The sequence below is a fragment of the Gavialis gangeticus genome, unplaced genomic scaffold (genome assembly GCF_001723915.1).
Source record: "Gavialis gangeticus isolate Ggan-Ray unplaced genomic scaffold, GavGan_comp1, whole genome shotgun sequence".
Classification (NCBI taxonomy): domain Eukaryota; kingdom Metazoa; phylum Chordata; order Crocodylia; family Gavialidae; genus Gavialis; species Gavialis gangeticus.
Window position 1 is genome coordinate 22,587,527 of NW_017728993.1, and position 18,079 is coordinate 22,605,605.

The window sequence follows — 18,079 nt, forward strand, 5'->3', positions numbered from 1 at the left end:
AAGCAGGGGAGGCAAGGGAGACTTCATTTTTGTAATACGCTGTTAATGTTCTCCTAGCTGACAATCACACTAAAGCTGTAAAGGCCTGAATTCACCACTCCAGGCAACCATACCAAGAAATCTGAGTCTCTACAGGGATTTTTAGCTAAGTACATTGACTTGAGATAGATCTTTCAGTCTTAAAGGGCAAGGTAACCGTTAAAATGATTTCCAATTAAACCGTGTTGCTCTAGCAAAGGTGGGGAAAAAAGCTGTGAAACTTCTCTTCCCTCCCCAATGTGGCTCAAAAAATGACTGTGTTTCCCAGCAAAATGCACATGCTTCTGGCGATAGGGATTTTAAAATCCCTAACACCCTAAAGCTGATACGCTGATTTTTTTTCTGCTTAGTATACATTTTTTCCAAGCTGATCAGCTTTACATGGCTGAGTTAATCCATCTGGTTTTTAAATAGGTGATTTAAACACAAATAAATCCCAATGCACAATGCTGATGATTGTTTTATCGCAAAGGAAAATTTGCACAAGAAGAGTATAACTAAACCCAATACTTCTCTGGCTGAAGTCAGTGAGATCTTAGCCACTGAGTTAAAGAGGAACTCAATTCAGTCCGTTTGCCTGGACTCTGTTCCCAATTATAAGGGTACAGAGCTGGGTTTTCTAGGCCCTGATGTTGCAAACTTTGCACATGTCCCTAACCCGAATGCGTGTAGGTGTGTAAGGCTGAGTGTGTCCATGTTTGAAACATCCGCGAGACCTGATATTTAGCACATTTGGGCAACTACTACAAAGTGCATGATACTAAAAATTGCTACAACTAGAGATGAGCATCTCAGTATTTTTAAAAGACCTGGCACAAAAAGACTTCTAGATACTTTGGAGACCAATACGGTGCAAATAATGAGGAAGCCAGTGGATGGAAGTGTAGATGGGTTACACTAATCGCTTTCTGCTCTAGTGACGCAGAGATGGATCAGTGGAAGTAGTCCACTGTACACTCGGTCAATGGCACTTCATCTAAATTGCAACTACCTGCTTAAGTTCCATTTATTTCAATGGTGACTACACTGGGACTTAAGCACAAGCTTAATGTCTTTTCTGAACAGTTAGTTTAGCTGTACAGAGAAACCCACTGTGAAACTTAGATCCCTTACAAAGCAAAAGGGCAGTTTTGCAGTCTCAACTAACAAATGAAAATGCGACTTTGCACCCTATAGTCCTTATATCATAAAATCATAGAAGTCGGGTCGGAGGGACCTTGTAGATCTTCAAGTCTGACCACCTGCCTGGGCAGGAGAAAAACTGGGCTCAAGTGACTCCAGTCAGGTAGGCATCAAGCCTCTTCTTAAAGCCCCCCAGGGTAGGAGTCAGCACCACTTCCCTTGGAAGTTGGTTCCAGATCCTAGCCGCCCTGACCGTGAAGTCGTTCTTGCGGATGTCTAATCTAAACCTCCTCTCCAACAACTTGTGGCCATTATTCCTTGTTATGCCGGGGGGAAACAAGATCTCTCCCAAACCCTTCTGGTCCCCCCTCGTGAGTTTATAGATGGCCACAAGGTCCCCCCTCAGCCTTCTCTTGTGAAGGCTGAACAGGTTCAGGTCCCGCAGTCTCTCATTGCAGGGTCTGCCCTGTAGTCCCCGGATCATGCGGGTGGACTCCTCTGGACCCTCTCCATGTTGTCCACATCCCTCCTGAAGTGCGGTGCCCAGAACTGGACGCAGTACTCCAGCTGCGGCCTGACCAGTGCCGCATAGAGGGGGAGGATCACCTCCCTGGACCTGCTCGAGATGCACCTGTGGATGCACGACAAGGTGTGGTTAGCCCTGCCAACCGTGACCTCGCAGTGTTGACCCATGTTCGTCTTGGAGTCAATAATGACTCCAAGATCCCTTTCTGCCTCTGTGCTCTCAAGACGTGCGTTTCCCATCTTATAAGTGTGATGCTGGTTACGACTGCCCATGTGCAGCACCCTGCACTTGTCAGTGTTGAAACGCATCCTGTTTTTGTTAGCCCACCCCTGCAACCTATCCAGGTTTTGATGCAGTCTTTCCCTCCCTACTAGCGTGATTCAGAAAAACCCCCCAGAAAGGATGCATTTCAGGACAAGACCCCAAGTAGTATGGATGTGATACCGCTGATTTACCCCAGCTTGATAACAGTAGATGTGCATCTGAGCTTTCCTGCAAAATGTGGGTCAGAATACAAGAGTGCAGTTCCTCTTTTTTATTTCTTTTTTGAAATAGGAAAACATGTGTTCTGATTTATAAACTGTGGGTCAAACAAGCAGGTGTTAATGGCTTTTTTTCTGTGAGATTTTTTTCAACCCCTGCCAGCCATGTGTAAGTACAACCAAATTTTTAAAAAGAAAATAGAAAATTGAACAGAATAATGGTGTTCCCATCATCTCCTAGTAATGAAAGAACATGGTGAAATTAGAAACACAGACCTTTCCAACAGGGCTCAACCCCGACAGGTAAGAAAACAACCTTGGATCCTTCTTGAGTCCAAAAACCATTTCTGCTTTGACCTTAAATGGTGTGATTTACAGTAATCATAAATATTTTAAAGACCTTCCCCATTAAAATGGTTGAAGTTGAAAGCTCTCACTATTACGTCAGCCTATGAAAAGCAATGACAGTCCTGCTCCGACTAATGACGGCTGCACAAAGGTTTAACGTGACCTGCAAGTACCATTTTTTTCTTCTATTTTTTCTGCATTGTTTTAATAACCCCCTCGAGCCCAATCTACGCAGGTAAATTTATGATGTCAGAGGCTTGCATTGACACACAGACCCTTTCTACAATATGTGCCAGGGCTTCTGCTGATGGGAAATAGTTTGCAGGATCCTCAACCAGGGTGACATGGCACCCTGGGGTGCCACAAGGTCCTTTTCAGGAAACAGCCTCAAACCACGTTGCATTACTCGGTTCCTAACATCACAAATCTATAAAGAAGTCCACCTGCAGAAATAAAAATGAATCCTGCCATTGTAACAGGACCCCCTGGCCTAACCGTCCTCTGGCTGTACTGCCCTAACAATTAAGTTCAAGAACTTTGCTTTGGAGAACAGTTTAAACTCAGCTGTGGTTAGAGAGCTGTAGCAGGAGGTTAGTCCGCTGGTTGAATGAGCCAAAGCGTATCACAAGAGTAATCAAAACTAATGTTAGATCCTTGCACTACATTGTTGCTCAGATTTTTTTCAACCCCATTTGAACCATTTGGCCATTTTCAAAACCCAAATCTTTGAAAATGAAAAAAAGAAAAAAAAATCACTCAACTTTTAAAGTGTAAACGTCAAAGTGAATGCTTGTATTTTCCCAGTCTTTTTTCTTTGTTTGACCAACACGACTCAAAGTCAAGCCATATTTGAATGTTTTTGCCCTCCTAAAACTTTTCTTTTTGGTGAATGATCGCCAAAAAAAAAGTTGAGGTCTAACAGCAGGAAGAAAGCTCTAGATCTAAAAAAAAACCCCAACCCCAGTTGCACTTGCCCATTGGTTCTCAGACTTCAAAATCTAAAATACTGTGGGTATTATTATTTTTTTAAGTTTCCTTTCTTCCTAAGTGATTACAGCCCACATTTTTAAAGCCAATGCATAACAGGCCACAAACATTTCCTCATGCCCAGGAACTACATGGATGGGTACAGATTGGGGCTGTGTGATGCAATGGCATCTTTGATTGCAAATCCATGACTTGCATACATGCACACAAAGGTTGGCCTTCTGGCCTCACTAAAGCCAACAATTTGTGCATGCATAGTGCATGCCCATGCAAAAATACATGCACACTTTTCCATGAAATGCTTTTACATGCGCAAACTGAGATTTTTCTGGGCTACCGAAAAGTATATAGATGTCGGTATTCAGGCCCCAAGACAGCTCTCCAAATCCCACTCTATGTCCTGGTAGCATAATAGCGATACTGTAGCTGTGATGGTCCAGAAGTTATTTGAGAGGCAAGGAAGAAGGAGCCTTCCCCATTAACTTCTTCCAGTTGAAAATGAAGTCATGCTTTTGGGACAATGGCACGTCAGCATTGCCCCGAGGCAACAGAAATGCTGAAAATGACTGTTTTAACGAGTATCCAAATGAGCATGCATCGCTGGAATAAGTCAAACCAGTTCAGATTTCCAGAAAACGAGCTAACCTCAGGATTGCCCAAACATACAACTTCTAATAACATTTTGAAGGACAACATGGTGGGAGAGCTGAAAGCGATATCGCAGTGTATTTTAAAACTGCTAGAACCCACAACAAATAGATGTTGGAAAAAATCCTTTAAAAACATCCCAAAGGCCTTTCAAGTTATTTTCAAGCAGAAAAAGATGATTGTTCCCTGACATTCACCCTGCTGATTAGCTCATGACCCTTAAGAGAAGGGCTGCATCATACCAAAAAAACCAACTGAACAGAATTAGCCATTACTCAAATATTCATAGTTTTATCGCCAGCAGTAGCAGACCCAAGTTTGAGTCCAAGACCGTAATATGGGTGTGTTTAGACAGTCTGCTTTCCTAAGGATTTCTGATAGCAAGTGTTGCCAAGAGAGACTAAATCCTCGTTCATGATCACTACATTTATTAATGGTTGGCAGATACACTTATGAGTCTGCTGCAAAACTCGTTGCAGTCAACAAGAATCTCTGTTTACTGGTCTTTGGGTTGAGCCCATACTACACGTTAGATTTACAACTCAGTGGTCAGCGTAAAGGAATGCAACAGGGATGACTTCTCTCCTTGTTAGCAATTTTGTGTAAAGCCTGTCTTGCAATGCATGCCTATATTGATCATGGGTAATAGTTTGTAACACAGCTATCCAACTTCTGAGCAGCCTGGGGCCTCATACCATGACAGCCATGGCCCCACCTCACCTCCCCAGCTGCAAGCTCCCTTGGCACTGCGTGGGCACGCACTCCCGTCTTTCATAAACATTTTCAGTGCCAGAAAATGTTCCACTGAAGCCGACAGAAAACCTAGCAGATACAATTCAAGAGCAATTAGACAGGTAATACCATGGCAAATGCACATATAAATGTATTCTGCAAGCAGCAATGAGTCCTTTTATGGCTAGGAGCTATTATCTGTTGTACCACACCATCTAGGGGGTCTAATCCTGGACCAGGAGCCTTCCATGCTTTCTACAATACAAAGGGGAGAAAAGACACCACTTGCCCCAAAGATGGATGCAGGCAGGCAGAAGAGGGAGTGCAAGGAAATAATGAGACGGTATTAGGCATTGAGGTCACCAGTGGTCTCAGCTCAACAGCAGCTTAATCATTGTTGGGGGTGGGTTGTAAAAATAATGGGAAAGGAGAGCTGACAGGAGCATTTTAAGGGACAACGTGCTGGTTTTCATAGATTCATAGAAAATGAGGGTTGAAGGGACCTCAGGTGGTCATCTAGTCCAATCCCCTGCTCCAAGCAGGACCAAGTATACCATCCCAGCCAAGGCTTTGTCTAGTCAGGTCTTAAAAACCTCCAAGGTTTTGAGCAAACAAGGTTCTTAGGGTAAATCTTATATCTTTTATTAGACCAGCTTAAATAACTGGAAAAAAAAATTTGCAAGCTTTTGGGTTTGAAAACTCTTCGTTGGACTGAGGAAGTCTCTGCAGCTCGTGTGTGCTCTCCCTGGAGGGAATGAATAGTAAAGAAGCCACCGGCTTCTTATGTCCTTCGACCAGCACAGCTACAACCTACACCCCTGCATGCAAGGTTTTGAAGGTTTTAGGAATATAGGACTGCAGAGGACCTCCCATTCCATACAGCCTCCAAAAATCACACGCAATATTTTAAAAGGGACTGTTTTGGGCTGGCTTTAAACAGTTCAACAGGGTTATTTCCGCCCCCAGATCACCCTTCATGTTGTTTGTACATTCACCGCCGGAATTTGTCTCGGATGTTCAGCGCATGGAGCAATGCCACTGAAATCAAAGTTAAGCACAGGAATGAAGATATGCAGGACGGGGCTTCAGCTGCAAGCGATAAGGATCATGTCTACCTTTTATGTTTGCACAGCACCTTGCCCTTTGGGGCCTCCATCCAGCCCAAACGACTTGGTGCTGTTGCGTTTTAAATCAAATATTATTATTCTAAATCCCCGGTGTTTATTCAGAGCCTTTGTATCAGTGCATCTCAGAGTCCTTTGCGGAGGAGGTCAGCGCGATAATCTGAGCCTTCATCCCAAACTCAAACAGATTCTGTTTCAAAGTGAAGGAGAAAAGGGAGAGGAGACCAAGTCCTCTCCTATTGTTCTCCTGTCTCCTGTACTTCTTGCTTCTGGCTGGCACTCTCAATAGAGATCACGGTGAACACAAAAGGCTGTTGACCGGATCTTCCCAACCTGCGAGGAACCTGGGAATTGCACACATTTAGTCGGATTGACAACTCCATGCTATGGAGCGGAGAAATCAGGATTTCTACACACATGCCAGGTATTTTACCTGCGCTGAATGCCCACGCTTCCTGAAATGCATCCTTTGCTATTTCAGCATCCCAGTTCACAAGATCACAAGCTTTATCTTGCATATTGGCTTCTGTTCCACCCAGGAGAACACAACACGCCAGCAGACTCTCCTTACGTCTGAAGAAGGGCGTTTGTGCCCAAAAGCTTGCAAAGAACAATTTTTTCCAACTATTTCATAGATTTTATAGACGTTAGGGCTGGAAGGGACCTTGAAGATGACTCAAGTCCAGCCCCTTGCCCCAGGGATAGGAAGGTAGCTAGGGTCAAAGGATCCCAGCAAGATAAGCACCCAAATGTTTCTTAAATGAGTCCAGAGTAGGAGCCTGCACCACTTCTGGAGGGAGTCTATGTCTTGGGGGCTCGGACCAGAAAGACATTTTTTTTCTTATTTCCAGCCTGAAACGGTCTTGTAGAAGTTTATGACCTTTGGTCCTTGTCATCCCTTGGGGCGCTCTGGTGAACAGGCGTTCCCCCAGATCCTGACGTAGACCCCTTATATACTTATAAGCAGCCACCAGGTCGTCCCTGAGCCTGCGCTTTTCCAGGCTGCAGAGTCCCATGGCTCCCAGCCTCTCTTCATAAGGTCTGTTTTCCTGCCCTCTGATCATGCACGTGGCTCTCCTCTGGACCCTCTCAAGCTTTTCAACATTCTTCTTGAATTGCAGAGCCCAGATTGGACGCAGTACTCCAGCTGCGGCCTCACCAAGGCCGAGTACAGCGGGAGGACGACATCCTGAGATTTACTTGAGAAGCAGCTATGGATGCAAGCCAGAGTATTGTTTGCTTTACATCGCTTTGGTGGTCATGTTCATCTTGTGGTCAGTCATGACCCCCAAGTCTCTTTCAGCCGTGGTGCTGCCGAGCCTATAAGTATGCTGCGGGGGGTTTTCCCCCGAGGTGGAGTATCTTGCATTTATCGGTATTGAACATCATCAGGTTTGTGTCCGCCCACTTACTAAGTGTATCCAAGTCAGTCTGGATCACTAGCCTGTCCTCAGGTATGGACGCTATGCCCCAAAGTTTAGTGTTGTCGGCGAGCTTAGCCAGTGTGCTTCTGACACCAATGCCCACGTCGTTGATGAAGATGTGGAAGAGAACCGGTCCAAGGACAGAGCCTTGGGGGATGCCACTGGGCACAGAGCGACATAATGACTCGCTGCCATCGACCACTACTCTCTGGGTCCAACCTCGGAGCCCATTTCCCACTCACTGGACTGTGGTGTAGCCAAGGCCAAGTTGGCCAGTTTTTCCAAGAGGAGATCATGGGACACCAGATCAAAGTCCAGATATATGATGTCAATCTCTTCTCTCTTGTCCAGGTGATAGGTCACCTGGTCCGAGAAGATGAGATTGGTCAGGCAAGACCTACCCACAACAAACCCGTGCTGGCTATCCCTCAGGATGTCACCCTCGGCCAGCTTATCCAGAAGGGTTTTCTTGATAATTTTCTAGAAAATCTTACCAGCTGACTGGCCTGTAATTTAGTTGGTCTAATAAAAGATATCACACGTGCCCAAAGAACCTTGTCTGCCCATGTTCTTAGACCAACACGGCTACAACCTACACCCCCGATGCCTCATCGTAAGCACACAAACAACACCACTGACTTTAGCTGAACGATTCATGTGCTTAAAAATCAGGCATGTGCTTCTGGGCCAGATAAATCTAAATTGAATGCTTTTGTGCATTTGCTCATAGTTTGCAAACAGGTCCAAAAACTTTGTGGATCCCAGAAAAGATGCCACAAAAAAAATAATGTAATGGATGCCAGCTTGACAACCTTGGCTAGATAGAGTGTGGGCCACTGGCTTGCTTGCTCTATTATTTCAATCAGCTACAGCTGTTTCATTTAATTCCCATATCAGTTTCCTCTCACACTGTCTGTCTGCCTTCCTACCTCCCTCTTCCAACCCAATGAACATCAGCATGTACTCAGACAGCAAAGAGTATGAGCAGAGACAGCTCAGATAACCTGTGATACTCTGTGCTCAAGGGGTGATTCCCATTTTGCTCCCCGTTTCCCTGTTCCTGTGGGTTACAAGAGTTTTTGGTAAAACTCAGCACTTTTACAATCCTGCACTTTTAAGTCTGAACAGTATGGCCCTTTATAAGAAGTCGTAGGAATGCCACGTTTCTGCAGGCCAGACCATCACGATGGCTAACCGCAGTCAGTTCAGCATGTCAAAATATGCCAATTTAGTGTGTCAAAGCAATGACAACTGCAACTGCCTGTCTACCACTTCCTAGCTCCGAGCTACATTTGGTGACCCATTTTCAGCTTGTTGTGTATATTCAAAGAAATAAAGGGAAAGAAAATAGCAGCAATTGTGAAAGAGAAACTTTTTTTCCCCCCTTTTTAAACTGCATTCTTTTCAAATAAGGGGGAAAAGCAGTATCTCCGCAAATGGTCTTATGGCATAGCTCCCTTTGCCAGACCAGGATTGTTCCATAGTCTTTCACCAGCCAGCAATGAGCAAGTCATGATAATGCTCTATGCCTCAGTTTTCTCATCTGTGAAATGGAGACGGCTTGCTCCATAAAGCACTGGGATAAAGAGCTCACCACTGTGACTGATACTACTATTACACCATACACAGAATGCATTAGGAGGCTGACATCAGCTCTCTCTCAAAACAGATATTTCTGGCTCATCAGCTTAAAAGCAATAGCACTCATACGTGAAAGGCCAGCTTTCCACAAAGGCTTTCAGCAAACCTAAAAATTGCCTAAAGCTCCAAAATTAAGACCTCGGTTAAGGTTCTGCTATTCAGCACACTGAAACTTTGCAGTGCTCAGGGGTGTGGGAGATGAAGTTTTGTCCAGAGCCAGTTTGGGGCTGCGGACTGAACTCCCACAGGAACTAAGGACCATCTCCAACCTCCGCACCTTCTGTGCTCGCTGCAAAGCACACTGCTTTCCAGAACACACATAAAGAACAGGGCATATACGATATAGTCTGCGTACGATAACACACACACTAACATTTCTGTTCCTTTATAATATAATATTTTACATGAATATATAGATATATAAATATCTATATATAGAGATATCTATATATAGATCTAGATATATACATATCTATATAGAGAGATATCTATATATAGCTATAGATTTATATTATATGTGCATGTGTGTGAGTATGCACACATACACATATACTTAGATTTGGGAGAATGAATATATATACATACATTTACATACATACATACATACATATCTATATATAGAGAGAGAGAGAGAGAGAGAGATGTATAGTTATATAGCTATAGATATAAGTTAAACAAACCATACATATAAAAACCAAAAATCCTCCCAAAATGAAACATCACCTGCACATACAATTCTGCCCAGAGGGCACAGGAGGAGCATGCACAAATCACATGGACAAACATTAATCAAATTGTTTAATGCACTGAAAGACATTCAGCTAACATGGAGAAGGCAGTAGCAGAAGAACCTACGTAGCAAAAGGCAGCATCTCTCTTCCCTGGACTCATGCTTTTAAGGATAAACAGACCAAAAATCTGAATCACTTCAACTGCTGGTCTCAGAAGAGTAAATTATTGTCATCATGAGTGCCACACATTGAAAAAAAGTTTGGTAGGGTCTATAGCAAATGACTTCAGCCTTAATAAAGACAAATATACAACATAGTCGACTACATGGTAGCTGCCCTTTTTCAGCTTCATGGAAAAACAACTTGTGCAAACTTAATTCCCTTGCTAACCTGTTCTGCTTGTTGAAATGTTCAACAAAAATAACTTTCCTTTTTATCTGTAGCCAGCAGGACAAATTCATCACTAATGGAACTCAGCTGAAGTCAACAGGATTATATCAGGCATGAAAAGATGAATTTGGATGAATGTATTTTTGGTTTTTATGTTTGGGTTTCGGGTTTTTATGTCCTTATGTTTTACAGATAGCTAATTAAATATTTTCATTAAAGCGCTCTGAAAAAAGAGTCAGAAAATGAAATGATTGAAACCGTTTTCACATTTTTGTGGTCTCTTAAATGATCTACATTTGCTGTGCATTTTTTTTCTACTGACCATCCGTTTTGTGTGTACCGTGAGGTGTTTTTTTTTCTGCAAACGTGCTTCAAAGCTTGAAAACAGTCATTTTTCCGAGTTATTCTGAAGCCTGAAACTCTAAACAACAAACGAAACTGATTTTTTTTTTCTATGCAAAAAAAAGCCTAGACAAAAACCAATTTAAAAAAATTGACACATCATGAAAAAATATCCACGGCAACAAAAGGGGATGTAGTACTTGGATGAGGATGTTTTTGTGAAATGTTTTGATCCTCTCTGATTTGAAGTCACCAGCTTCTTCGCTCTAACCCTTTGCAGGGCTCTTCTTGTGAAAGGCAGGGATTCAAGCCAAAGGCGGTTGCATGTCAAAAGGCAAGGCGGGTGCTGCATTTCAGCATATAGGCTTGTTCAGTAGACGGCCGTCTTTGCAACACATGTTCTTCGCAATGCAGAATTCAAAGAATTTGGGAAGAGGAAAAGCGAGCAGCGGAGGAACGGGAAGAGTGGATGTCGAAATATGGAAGCTACCGAGCTCCGTGTATTGTGTGGAAGATGCATTTTGCACGTCATGTTATATCGCGTGCCCATCAAGGACAGCGTGGCCTATATAAACACATCATGCGAGTTGTGACAGCGAGTTGGGGTGAAGCAGGGTGTCAGGGTAAAACAGAGGATCATAAAATCATTTTAGATTTATTTCTCCAAATTGGAAACTTCATGCTTACACCTGACTAAATCATCAGCCTGAAATTTTAGCTCAACTCCCACAGAAAAAGTATGAAACCTTATCCCATCTTTGTTTAACAGAGGCCAATCAAGCCAGGCTAATGAATTCTGCAGATGTAGGCGACGGGCCTCATTCGGCTGCTTGAATCCTGTTGGGCTTCATCAGGCTTGTCTCCGGCATCCCCGTCTTACTCTTTAAGTAACTGCAAAGTCTCCTCGGGAGGCTTCCCCTGGACCAGCAGCGAGCGTGAAGCAGCCTCGCCGGGCTTCGCCTTCACGCCGACCGTTGTACATGATCGCGTTATTCCACATTAGCTGCGGCCTTCATAAATTCTGACAAATTTTAAACCAGCGTTGCAGGTGGCCAACAACTGGAACCGGCAGATGGTGGCTCGTAACTCTGCAGCGCTCAGCTGCCCCCCCAGCCCCCTTCAGCCCCCATCATGGGTGCCTTCCCTTCCAGGGAGCGGCAATCACTGTTGTCATTTTACCACCGGTCTGCGAGTCTCCTCCTTGCAAAGTGCAAGATGGCTTTTTTTTTTTTTTTTTAAGAGTAGCATAAGGAGCTGGTTAAAAAACAATAAATCAGCAGTGAAATGTGGATAATAACCTCCTCTGTAAAATCAACATGGATTGTGCTCATGCAGGGAGTCTTCTAGGACAGCCTGGTTGAAATCTAACTGCTTACAGCCAGATTTCATGGGCTGGAGGAGTCTCTTGGTGTTGGGTTGTGGAGGGAGGGTGGGGGTTGGTTTTGGTTTGTTTTTCCCCCTTTTCTGTGCGCTCTTCTTCTATGTTGGAAAAATCAATAAGCAAGGCCTTGACCCTAGCATAACTTCAGCCATCCTCAGGGATCCTGGTTTACTCTGATTTTTAAAAATCCCCAGTTTTCGGGTTAAAGAAAGTAACCCAACAGCCACATTTTTCCATGATCAAAATGAATCACCACCATATATATCTATATGAATATATATGTGTATGTATGTGTATGTATATGTGTACATGTGTGCATATCTATATATATATGTATATGTATATATGTATGTGTGTGTATATCTAGATATGTATCTAGATAAATAGATATATGTATATGTGTGTATATCTATGTATATGTGTGTGTATATCTAGATATGTATCTAGATAAATAACTAGATATGTATCTAGATATATACACACATATACATATACATATATACACATATAAATATATATACATATACATCCATATAGATAGATAGATATGGATATCTAGATATATACACAGGATATATGTGTGTGTGTGTGTGTGTGTATGTATATGTATATTTATGTGTGTGTGTGTGTGTGTGTTTGTGTATTAGTGATGTTTCATTTTAACCATGGGAAAATGTGCATTTTGGGTTACTTTTTTTAACCAGAAAATTGGGGATTTTTTTAGAATCAGAGAAAACTAGGATCCCTGGCCATCATTCACAAACCCACTGCACCTCCTTCTCTGTTTGTGTGGGGTCGGGGGGTGTTTTAAATACACACGTGTGCAATACACACGCGCACACACACATGGTGGGAGAACAGTGGGGGCATGAAATCTCAAGTCATGATGTACGAAACTCATTTGCAACAATATTTCCTGAGAGGTAGCATCAAAATGAGAAGACAAATGGTGCTCCAAATCTGTGGCAAGAGCAGGGGAGCTGAGGTGAACAGAACGAAGCAGGAAATACCTAAAAAGAAACCAGATGGCGCTTGGAGGTGATAGAGATTAATGGGTGGCATCTCACTTAAAAAAAAAATAAAATAAAAAAAGCATCAAAAATAAAATCTTCCCCATTTTTTATCAATCATCTCTCCTTTCCTCAGCCCTTGTTTTAAATCGGGCCTGTTTTCCTATCCTTTTTTCTTTTTTCTTTCTGGCTACAGGTTTTCCCTTCAGCCAACTCCTCAGGCCGGCTAAATTGGGTGATTAAAATATAGGAAGGCCTCCAGATTCCCCTCAGGACTGTTTTTAATATCTGTAAAACTGCCACTTTGTCTTGCCAAGGTAAACACCATCGCATTCAGTTCAAAGGTGAGCAAGCCTAAATGTTTCCCTTAGCCCGAAAGGAATCTGTCCTGGGACCCGGCGCGCGGGCCCGGGGGAGACGCGGCCGGCCCCAGCCCGCAGCATGGTGGCCGGTGAGGCATCTGTGTACACAATGCTCACTTCTCCCACACAAATACTAAAAATTTCTCATTAAAAATTATTGCTGTGTCAACATGTGAGGCCACCAGCCCCCAATCTGGAAAAGAAGTTCTGTTTTTTTCTTGCCTTCGCTGGGAAACAGCCTGGGGAGGAGGGCAGGGGGGAGGCCGAGAGAGAGGAGGGGGGAAAACAGAGCAGGGCTGGGATGGGAGACTGAAGTCATCTCTTCTTTCTCCCTTGTCACTCAAGCTGATATTTCCAACTGTTCCACTTCATCTATTTTAGTTACTTGCTACCCAGGCATTTTTTTTTCTCTCGCCTTCTTTGCTCCCTCTCCAAGCAGCCTATATTCACGTGGCGGAGTTGCATTTGGCATTGCTTGTAATGGAAACGCGAGCGGAGGGGATCCCCTGGTTTTGTGCCTGAAATCTTTTCATGAGCCCTTTTGGAGCAAAGGTTTTCTTGTGCCGGTGCACGTCCAAAGGCATCGATGGGTCAGAATCGGCTCTGGCCATACAAGTGTGTTTCCACCAGCTGGGCAGGAGTTCACGTGCAAATATTGAGGGACCCAGCAAGCTGGTGTGACCAAGTGGTCAGGTATCCATGTTGTAGCCATATTGGTCTTGAGGCAAAAGCAATCAGGACTCATGGTAGAGGTGATATCTTTTATTAGACCAACTAGATTTTTGCAACAAAAAAAATAATAATGCTTTCATTGCAAGCTTTCGGGCACAAGCACCCTTCTTTAGGCATAGGGGAAAAGGGCACAAGTACCCTTCTTCAGGCACAGGAGAAAAGGGCACAAGCACCCTTCTTCAGGCACAGAGAAAAGGGCACAAGCACCCAGCTTCAGGCACAGGAAAAAAGGGCACAAGCACACTTCTTCAGGCCTTGGAGAAAGGGGTTCTTGTGCCCAAAAGCTTGCAATTAAAGTTTTGAGGGGGGGTTTGCAAAAATCTGGTTGGTCTAATAAAAGATATCACCTCTTCTACCATGAGTCCTGATTCCTTGTGCCACCCAGTTGGCATTCAACTTAGCTCAGGTTGGTTTTGTGCCACCCCAATTAGCAAAAAAAGTTCAGACCAGATCCATTATCATGAAGCTACGAGGGGGTGAAAGATAAGACATTATTTGGGGGACAGGGAATGGAAGATGGGAGGGCAAGAGCCAACTCCAGATGGAAAAAAACTGGGCAGCAGCCTGTGCTTGTAGCATTTATCTCAGGGGAGGGCTTGGCCGTGGGAGGTCAGCCAGAACTGCAAACTTGTGAAACGTTCAATGTCCTTGTTATATCGAATCCTGCTCTGTGATGCATGAGGGTTTATGCCTAGACGACATGAAATACAGCGAAGTGTAATTAACCTGATGTAATGCAATATATCAATAAGTTAAAAAAAATCCCAAAAAACCAACACCGTTCTTTGAGGTCAGGTACCCACACACACAATTCAAACAGTGGAGACCTAATCCAAATTTATTGGAGTTTGTAACAGCTGGACTTATGCCTCTAATACCTTCTAAGTGCCTCTTTTAACAGTGAACTGAGTGTGTCTTTCATTAAGATGGAGTTGAAAGCATGTTAAGTTCATAAGCATGAAAATGGCTATTTAGATCTCCTCGAGCCAAACTCTGCCTTCATTTTACACTCTGAAAACCCCATTAACAGGCAGAATGTGATCTTTAGTGACCTACTGGCATACGCTTTGTTTATTATAAGCCCTCTCGATGATAAAAAAGAACAAAAATATGTTTTTCCTAATTTCTATGTATTCATCTTCCAAGATTCCTAGCATCCCCCAGTCTGCCATAAAATCCCCAAGCAGGAGCCACAGTACCTTTCAATCAGCAATCACTCCACTTTCATCAGCCCTGATCCAGCAAATAGTTAAGCACGTGCTTCATTTTCCGCACAAGAAGTTGCATCAGAATGAATAAGACTACTCACGTGTTTATACGTTACGGTGGATGGGGGCCATCGAAAATTGCCTTGATGTAAATGTCAGTGCTCCCAAGAGCTGATGAAAATATATTTTTATTATAAACACGCAGAGGAACTGTGTTGATCTAAATTTTATGGGGAACAATCTTTGAACCAGTGCTTTTTCACGGTCAGATCTAAACAGAAATTGAACACCAGCAAGCCTGAATGACTGTTTAAAAGGGCAGCACAGAGCTGGATTGATGTTTGTATATAATGAAATTCAGTATCGGTGTGATATGGACATCATCCAGCCTCCGAGACATGTAAGGGCAATGTGCTGAAAGTTTGGAGAAGATAAAATCAAAGGGGCACTGGGAAAGAGAAGACTAAACCTACGAAGGAAAAAGAGTTGGGGGAAAAACTGTTTTGCTGTAAATTGTGGCTTTAAATGTTTTGAAGTCAAGCTGAAACATCCAGACATCAAATATATACTGATTGTGAGAGATAGCTGAGCCCCAGCCAGAGTTCAGATGATGGGCCAACTTCTGTTCTCAGTTATCTCTTTGTGACCCCACTAATGTAATGACATTTTGCACTTTTGCAGCATGTAGACTACATGCCCAAGTGCTTTTTCATGGTGGATGAGCAATATCTTCTGCCAAGAAGAAACGCAGGCCTAGGAGCTGCAATTTCCCAATGTCCTCAGCCTCATATCAGCATTCCCATTCGTGTGTGCCACATTGAAGAAAAAAGCTACTGCATCAGGATTTTTCACACGCTGCAGTGAAAACGCTCAATAGATGCAAGGGCCTGCAGAAATAGAGAATCAGGCCAAGAGCAATTAATGACTTTGCACAAGCACCCACAGCAAGACAGCGGCAGCCTCCGGGTCCTGACTTCTCAGTCTGCCTCTCATGCACAAACCAAAGCTATTGCATGGGCGTAACGCCTGCCGTTATGTGACTGTAGGCACCAGGCCTAGAGGTTAGGCCCCTCAGCATTGCCACAGTCAATACCATTCACTTCTTTGCAGATTATAATATCGTGGCAAGTCAAAGACGCTGAAGGCAACAGGTATTAGAAAGGAATATATGGTCCCAGGTGCTGTAAAACAAGAAATGATGGAATTTGCGGCAACTGACCCAAGATTGCATGCGGAGAATCCAAAACTCCCGCTGCGATGGGCAAGGAAACAGCATGTATGATTTTTTTATGACTATTGTATGTCCATCTGTTTGCTGGATTGTTATTGGGTTGCTTGCCAGGTGAATTATTCCAACAGGAGAGACTGTCACACAGGCCAGAAGGCTTATGATAATCCCAGCCGGCCCCATTCACCTAATGGACAATGCAGGTGTCTTTCACTCCTGATGCTTACCACTGGCCACTCTGACTTGCTGCCAAGATGGAGGGGATGGATGAGAAGAACCCAGATGGGGCAGTGAAATGATTTCAGGGTGGGTAAAAACGTAGCCCTTGAAGCACATAGGAGAAGGGGAAAAGAGACTGCAGGAAAGGAGACTGAATTCCCATCCACATAGGTAAAGGTACCTGGCTTAGACTAGCCCTCATCCACCATGGTCCCCAGGCAGATGTTCATTTACTTGCAGGATGGGATTTTATTTCAGATCCTAAAAATCACACCTCTTGGCTTGCCAGACATTCAAGGATGTGCCAGGGCATACAGCTAGCTGCACACACATGCACGCAGAGGGAGCTGTGGACTGGTGAGTACCTTGATCCCCAGCTCCCAATGCTACAGACCTGTTAACCCAGCCTCAAGCTGCATGGGGGAGCTTGAAATGTCCCCACGTGGGGGGAGCCCATTGGCCTGTGCTTGGGGACATTAAAGCCATGCCATGACACCCAGGGCTAAGCTACATGCCATAAGTTCGCGCCGTACAAATTAACCACAAAGACGGACCATGTTAAATACGTCCCACATTAAATGTGGGACATCTTTTGTGTGCCTGGTTTGCCATTTTATCATGTGATAAATTGGCTAAATGTGTGGCCTGCTGTATTTATCACATGACTAACATGTTCATCATGCAATAAGGGAGATGTCTGCCAGGGTCCACGGCACCTAGCCTTTTGGACTGCTTTGTCTGCAAAGTGTAAGGGTAACTCTGCGCTGCACATGCACCGAGCTGTACCCCGTAAGGGTAACTCTGCCCTGCACATTAACCCACTTAACTGGCTCCACGTCTAGGAACCCAATTTAAGTAAACCAAGCCTGGGTGCCCCCAGAGCAAGATCCACCCATACTACTGTGCCCTTATTGTCTCTGCACTTGCCAGTGTGCATGTCAAGGGGCAAAGCCCATGCATCTTAGCACTAGGATGCCCTAGGATTCCTCGCCATGCAGAACTTCTCCACCCTTAAGGTGCTGGGGATTAGGGGAAAGGCACTAGAAAAAGGTGTTCAGACTCAAATGAGCTTTGCCTGTATCCTCATTGCATGACAGACAGGCTCCATCACAAGTTAAACCAGAACCCAGACACAACCCAGACTCTCACCCAAACTAGCCCAGACGACTTGAAAGCACTTCCAAATTCAGGTCAGCGGGATTTTCGGTGAGAACGGCAGGTAAAAAAGCTTGATGAAAAATCCAGATAATAGCCTAGAGGTCAAGCCTATAGCAAAGATGTACAGCATGAAAATCCTGCAAGCTGTCCCATCATTAAATATGTCCACCAAGTTGACCACCGGATGACTTTCTTAGCATATGGTCCCAAAGAATGACAGTCAACATCTTGACTGGTGAGTCACA